Source organism: Oncorhynchus mykiss, chromosome 15 (genome assembly GCF_013265735.2).
Source record: "Oncorhynchus mykiss isolate Arlee chromosome 15, USDA_OmykA_1.1, whole genome shotgun sequence".
Taxonomy (NCBI): Eukaryota; Metazoa; Chordata; class Actinopteri; order Salmoniformes; family Salmonidae; genus Oncorhynchus; species Oncorhynchus mykiss.
Window position 1 is genome coordinate 31,423,786 of NC_048579.1, and position 7,638 is coordinate 31,431,423.

The 7,638-nt window shown below is 50.9% G+C and overlaps 1 long non-coding RNA gene across 1 annotated transcript; it reads right to left on the minus strand.

The window, feature by feature from the left end:
- Positions 1-1,055: 1,055 nt before the first annotated feature.
- On the minus strand, positions 1,056-4,387 carry LOC118938914. Its single transcript, XR_005036309.1, has 2 exons — positions 4,341-4,387; positions 1,056-1,661 (listed from the first exon to the last, which is right to left on the minus strand). It is a non-coding gene; the product is annotated as an uncharacterized LOC118938914 (long non-coding RNA).
- Positions 4,388-7,638: the final 3,251 nt, after the last annotated feature.

The window sequence follows — 7,638 nt, forward strand, 5'->3', positions numbered from 1 at the left end:
TTTAACTTCTCAGAATACTTTTTACACCACGTACGTACATCTACGTTTAGGTGTGCAAGTTTGTATAGTATAATTTTTTTCTCCATTATTACTTTATCAAATCTCTACAATTTCTCATGTTTTCGTATCTTCTCAGAATCCCTATATAACGTTATAAATCTAAACTTATTATCCAAATTTCAATCAGCTTATTGTGCAAATTTCAATATCTTATCATCCAAATTTCAAATTATTCAAATTTCAATCTCTTATTACACAAACTCTAGCTTAACACGTATTTCCAAACTCACAAAACTCTCATATCACATTCACACAGAACTGTTCCCAAACACACTTACTCAGTATTGTTATAACTTGCAGGAATATTTCCTTATTTCTAAAATAGAATTTGGTTGATAACAGTCATAATGACATCGCACTATCTTATGTCATATAATTTATTTCCTGGAATCTTTTGAGTAACGGCACCCCATAGGTCCTCACTATTTCACTTCAATTAATTAACAATAGAATCACAAATTTTCACACCCTAGTATTTTACCTAGTCCTATCCTCACTAGTCATAAATAACAGTTCCCCAAATTGAGCAAGCAGGCGTATTTTGCTGTCTGCCTAGAATGATGTGGGGTTTCACACCCACACACACACATACACAAACACAAACATTAACCTTTTGCGCAGCAACAGGCCCCAGTCAGGACAACAGCTTTAAACTAGTGCGCAGGATTTAACACTTTGCTCTGTTTTCAGTAGATTACGAGGAACCAGTTCATTTTCTTCTGACTAACAGGAAACCATAGGTCTCAACTGTCAGCTCCTGGCTGTGTCCCAAGAACATCATGGGGCGTACTTCCCTAGTTAGATTCTTATTCTAAACACACAACAGTTAAAACAGGCCTTTACTAATACATGCACAATTCTATCTTATATGATCTAGTTTCTTTAACAGTTTGTAGTACACAAGCATCAATAAGGTTTAACAGAAATTGCCCTCACAGTGTGATAATGTTGCGTCTAGGTGGTAGGTGTAGGAGTCAGGCGCAGGAGAGCAAGGATGTCTGAGAAGAGTGTTTTAATAAGAAAGTCCACCAACACAGGAATGGCACAATCGAAAAAGGTACAACGCCCTTGACAACAGAGAACCCGTGCAAACGTACAGAGGAACAAACAAAGTTCCAACAATCACAAACTTAAGAATCCGTGAAAACAAATAACGGCAGAACCTCACGAGCACATCACAATGAAAGACTAATCCCGCACAAACTTAGGCAGGCAACAGGGTACATATATACACACAGAAATTAACGCAAATGAAACCAGGTGTGAAAAAGAACCATAGACAAAACAAACAGAAAAGGAAAAAGGTAGAAGTCGTGACAGTACCCCCCGACGCGCGGACGACCCGGAGGACGAGGCGCAGGGCGATCAGCATGGAGGCGGTGAAACTCTCTCAGCATAGGTGGGTCAAATACGTCCTCCACCGGCACCCAGCATCTCTCCTCCGGACCGTACCCCTCCCAATCCACGAGGTACTGAATCCCCACCCGACGCCTCGAGTCCAGTATGGACCAAACTGCATACGCCGGCGCCCCCTCGATGTCCAGGGGGTCGGAGGGACCTCCCGCACCTCAGATTTTTGAAGCGGACCAGCCACCACCGGCCTGTGTAGAGACACATGAAACGAGGGGTTAATACGGTAATAAGGGGGAGCTGTAATCTATAACACACCTCGTTTATCCTCCTCAGGACTTTAAACGGCCCCACAAACCACGGACCCAGCTTCCGGCAGGTCAGGCAGAGGGGCAGGTTTCCGGTCGAGAGCCAGACCCGGTCCCCCGGTGTGAACACTGGGGCCTCGCTGCGGTGGTGGTCAGCACTTGCCTTCTGCCGCCCCTCGGCCCATTTAAGGTAACCTTGGGTGGCCTCCCAGCTCTCCCTTGAGTGCCTCACCCAATCGTCCACCACAGGAGCCTCGGTCTGGCTCTGATGCCATGGTACCAGAACCGGCTGATAGCCCAACGCACTGGAAGGGCGATAGGTTTGTAGAGGAGTGGCGGAGTGAGTTCTGGGCCATCTCTGCCCAGGGGATATACTTCGCCCACCTCCCTGGCCGGTCCTGGCAATACGACCGCAGAAACCTACCCACATCCTGGTTCACTCTCTCCACCTGCCCATTACTCTCGGGGTGAAATCCCCCAAACGTTCCATGAACGCCTTCCACACCCTGGACGTGAACTGGGGACCCCGATCAGAAACAATGTCCTCAGGCACCCTGTAGTGCCGGAAGACGTGAGTAAACAGGGCCTCCGCAGTCTGTAGGGCCGTAGGGAGACCGGGCAAAGGGAGGAGACAACAGGACTTAGAAAACCGATCCACAACGACCAGGATTGTGGTGTTGCCCTGTGACGGAGGCAGAGTGGTCAGGAAGTCAACCGACAGGTGTGACCAAGGCCGCTGTGGAACGGGAAGGAGTTGTAACTTCCCTCTGGGCAGGTGCCTAGGAGCCTTGCACTGAGCGCACACTGAGCAAGAGGACACATAAACCGTCATGTCCTTGGCTAAAGTGGACCACCAGTACTTCCCACTAAGACATTGCACCGTCCTACCGATCCCCGGATGACCAGAGGAGGGTGACGTGTGAGCACACCAAATCAGCCTGTCCCGAACCTCCAGCGGAACGTACACCTGTCCAGCTGGACACTGTGGTGGAGTAGGCTCTACACGCAATGCTCCCTCGATGTCTGCGTCCACCTCCCACCTCACCGGTGCCACCAGACAAGAGGCCGGGAGGATGGGAGTAGAATCGATGGCCCGCTCCAACATATCACACAAACGGGACAGTGCGTATGCCGTAGTGTTCTGGGAGCCTGGTCTATAGGAGATGGTGAACCTAAATCGGGTGAAAAACATAGCCCACCTTACGAGGGTTCAGTCTCCTCGCTGCCTGAATGTACTTTAGATTACGGCGGTCGGTCCAGATGAGAAAAGGGTGTGGAGCCCCCTCAAGCCAATGTCTCCACACCTTCAGCCAGCAACTCTTGATCCCCCACGTCACAGCCAGACTCACACCCCCCCCCCCTTCAGCAGTGACGTAATGGGAGCAGCCACCTGCCCAAAACCCCAGATAAACCTCCTTATCCGGTAGTAATTGGCAAACTGTAAGAACCGCTGAATCTCCTTTACTGTGGTTGGAGTCAGCCAATTACACATGGCTGCAATGCGGTCACACTCCATCACCATCTGATGTGGAAATGCAATACCCAAGGAAGGAGACGGCTTGTTTGAAGAACAAGCATTTCTCAGCCTTGACGTACAGGTCATGCTCCAACAGTCGCCCAAGTACCTTGCGCACCAAAGACACATGCGCGGCGCGTGTAGAGGAATAGACCAAAATGTCATCGATATAAACCACCACACCCTGCCCTTGCAGGTCCCTGAGAATCTCGTCTACAAAAGATTGGAAGACTGCTGGAACATTCTTCAACCCGTTCGGCATGACGAGGTACTCATAATGGCCGGATGAGGTACTAAACACTGTCTTCCACTCATCTCCCTCCCAGATACGCACCAAGTTATACGAGCTCCTGAGATCCAGTTTTGTGAAAAAGTGTGCTCCGTGAAATGACTCAATCGCAGTGGCAATGAGAGGTAGTGGGTAACTGTACCCCACCGTGATGGAATTTAGACCTATATAGTCAATGCACGGACGCAACACTCCCTCCTTTTTCTTCACAAAAAAGAAACTTGAGGAGGCAGGTGATATGGAAGGCTGAATGTACCCATGCCCCAGAGATTCAGATATGTATGTCTCCATAGCCACCCACTGTCTCCTCCTGTTGCAGGGGATGTGACTCCTGGGAAGTGCAGCGTCTACCAGGAGATTTATCGCACAATCCCCTTGTCGATGAATTGGGTCGGCATATTCTGAGGGAATGAGCACGGTGGAGATTTGGTCTGGACTCTCAACCTTCGTAGCACCGATGGAAACACCTACACACCTGCCTGAGCACTCTTCTGACCACCCCTTTTGAGCCCTCTGTTGCCACGAAATCCTGGGGTTGTGACGGGCCAACCAGGGAATCCCCAGCACCACCGGAAACGCAGGAGAATCAATGAGGAAGAGACTAATTCTCTCCTCATGACCCTCCTGCGTAACCATGCCCAGTGGAGCCGTTGTCTCCCTGACTAGCCCTGACCCTAATGGTCGGCTATCTAAGGCGTGCACTGGGAAGGGTTTGTCAAGCTGAAGAAGGGAGATCCCTAATGTCACGTTCTTTCAAAATCGAACCCAGAAGCAGACCAGGACAAGGAGAGTAGGAAGAAGGTGAGTATTTATTTACAAGTGAATGTGAATGGGTAGATATATCCAGGTGGCGTAGCGGGCAGCGGTGGTGAGTTGATGGGAGTAAATAGGTGGATCCAATGGGGTAGCGGAATCCTCCGACGACCAGGCGGGAATGGGGTAAATGATCCGGGTGAGTAACTGAAGACAGAACAAACAGAGGTAAGTTTAAGGCAAGCAATACGTAAAAAACAACAAAACAAATTCTATTCAACTTGAGGCTGATACTATGGCACAACATACTGTTCATGGCTAACGATCCGGCAGGGAATGGATGTCAGGTCCGGGCTTATGAAGAGGAGAGATGATGATCAGGACCAGGTGTGCAGATAGCTGATGGGATACAGGTCCGGGTAATCAGAACTCCCAACTGGCTACATTGCCCGGCAACCAGACAGGGTGCGTTCCAGGACGCCGGAAAAAAACACTCCAGGACAGAACACAGGCAAAAAACAGACTCAGGAAACGGGATTCGTGACAGTACCCCCCCTCCGACGAACGCCACCGGGCGGACTACCCGGAGTGCCAGGGTGGAGGCGGTAAAAGTCACGAAGCAGGTCATCGTCAAGGATCTGACGCCGAGGAATCCAACTCCTCTCCTCAGGACCATATCCTTCCCAATCCACTAAATACTGGAACCCTCGACCCCGCCGTCTGGTGTCCATGATGCGGCGCACCGTGTAGACAGGACCACCTCCGATCATCCGAGGAGGAGGAGGACGAGGAGGAGGGGGCAACAGAGGACTGAGGAGAACCGGCTTGAGGCAGGAGACATGAAAGGTGGGATGTACTCTTAGTGTAGCAGACAACTTGAGTCGGACCACAACAGGATTAATGATCTTCTCCACTACAAACGGACCAATGAACTTCGGTGACAGTTTCCTCGACTCAGTCCGTAGAGGAAGATCCCGTGTAGCCAACCAAACCCTATCTCCGACGGTATAAGCGGGGTCAGGAATACGGCGACGATTCGCCTGGATCTGATACCGGTCAGAAACCTTAAGGAGGGCCTTCCTGGCCCGATGCCAGGTGCGGTGGCAACGACGAATGTGGGTCTGGACAGAAGGAACCGAGAGATCCCGCTTCTGAGAAGGAAACAAGGGAGGTTGGTAACCGTACAGGCACTGGAAGGGAGACATCCCAGTGGCAGATGAAGGGAGAGTATTATGAGCATACTCGACCCAGGGTAATTGAGAGGACCAAGAGGTGGGATCAGAGGAAACAAGACAGCGCAGCGTGGACTCCATCTTCTGGTTGGCTCTCTCCGCCTGACCATTAGATTGGGGGTGAAATCCAGATGTGAGACTGACTGTAGCTCCAATGGCCAAACAGAAGGATTTCCAGACAGCAGAGGTAAACTGAGGACCACGGTCAGAAACAATGTCACAGGGCAACCCGTGGACCCTGAACACCTCCCTAACCAGGATCTCGGACGTCTCAGTGGCAGAAGGCAGCTTGGAGAGGGGAACAAAGTGGGCAAACTTGCTGAATCTATCCACAATGGTCAGAATAACCGTGTTACCAACAGAAGAGGGCAACCCTGTGACAAAATCCAGGGCCAGATGCGACCAAGGTCGCCGGGGAATAGGTAGGGGGTGAAGAAGCCCAGAGCTGGCCCGATTGGTACTCTTATTCTGCGCACAAACGGGACAAGCGGCAACAAACCTCTGGGTATCTTCTCCCATGGCAGGCCACCAAAATCGTCTGCACAGTAGCGCCATAGTCCGAGCAACGCCAGGGTGACAAGCTATCTTGCTGGCGTGGGACCACTGAAGGACAGCAGAACGAACCGACTCAGGCATGAACAACCGACCGGGTGGACCGTTACTGGGCCCGGGCTGTGTCCGAAGAGCCGCCATCACCTCCTCCTCAATCCTCCATGTAACGGCTCCCACGACAACGTTCTGGGGAAGAATCGTCTCAGTCTTGGCCCCACTCTCCTCCGTCTTGGAGAACATCCGGGACAGGGCGTCCGCCTTCCCGTTCTTCGACCCAGGTCGGAACGTCAGGGAAAAATTGAAGCGTCCAAAAAACAAAGCCCACCGGGCCTGACGGGAGTTGAGACGTTTAGCTGATTGCACGTAAGCCAGATTCTTGTGGTCAGTCCAGACCACAAACAGTTGCTCCGCTCCCTCCAACCAGTGACGCCACTCCTCCAAGGCAAGCTTCACAGCGAGAAGCTCCCGGTTACCCACATCGTAGTTTCTTTCAGCTGGAGAAAGACGACAAGAGTAGAAGGCGCAGGGATGGAGTTTACCGTCAGTGGAGCTACGCTGGGACAGGATGGCGCCCACCCCCACATCAGACGCATCCACCTCCACAACGAACTGACGGGAAGTGTCAGGTTGAGAGAGAGTCGGGGCTTGGTGAATCGGCTCTTCAAATCTAGAAATGCTCGGTCTGCCTCAGGAGACCAACAGAACTTTCTGGTGCAAGACGTCAGTACAGTTAAAGGGGCGGCCACCCGGCTGTAATCACGGATAAACCTCCGATAAAAATTTGCAAACCCCAGGAATCTCTGGAGCTGCAATCTCGTACCGGGCTGGACCCAATCTCGAACCTTCTCTTGGTCCATCTTGATCTCTACCCTGGAGATGATGTAACCGAGGAAGGACGTTGTGTGGGCGTGAAAATCACACTTCTCAGCCTTCACGAACAGACGGTTCTCCAATAACCGCTGCAGGACCTGCTTGACATGTTGAACGTGGCTAGAAAGCTCCTTCGAGAAGATGAGGATATCATCCAGGTAAACGAACACAAAAATACCAATCATATCTCTCAGAACGTCATTCACCATACTTTGGAACACAGCAGGAGCGTTGGTCAGTCCAAACGGCATCACCTGGTACTCGAAATGTCCCATCGGAGTATTGAACCCAGTCAACCACTCGTCCCCCTCTTTGATCCGAACCAAATGATAAGCATTACGTAAATCAAGCTTCGTAAAAACCGTAGCACCCTGTAAAGAATCGAAAGCCGATCTCATCAAGGGCAGGGGATACTTGTTCTTGACCGTAATATCATTCAAACCCCGATAATCAATACACGGTCGAAGAGTGCCATCCTTCTTGCTCACAAAAAAAAATCCTGCTCCCAGAGGTGATGACGAGGGCCGAATGAGACCTGCAGCTAGAGACTCCTTGATGTAGGTCTCCAAGGCCTCACGTTCAGGTCGAGAGATACTGTATAACCGTCCCTTGGGAAAGGCAGCTCCAGGAAACAGATTAATCGCACAGTCATAAGGTCGGTGGGGAGGAAGGGACAGAGCCTTCTGTTTACTGAATACTTCACCCAAC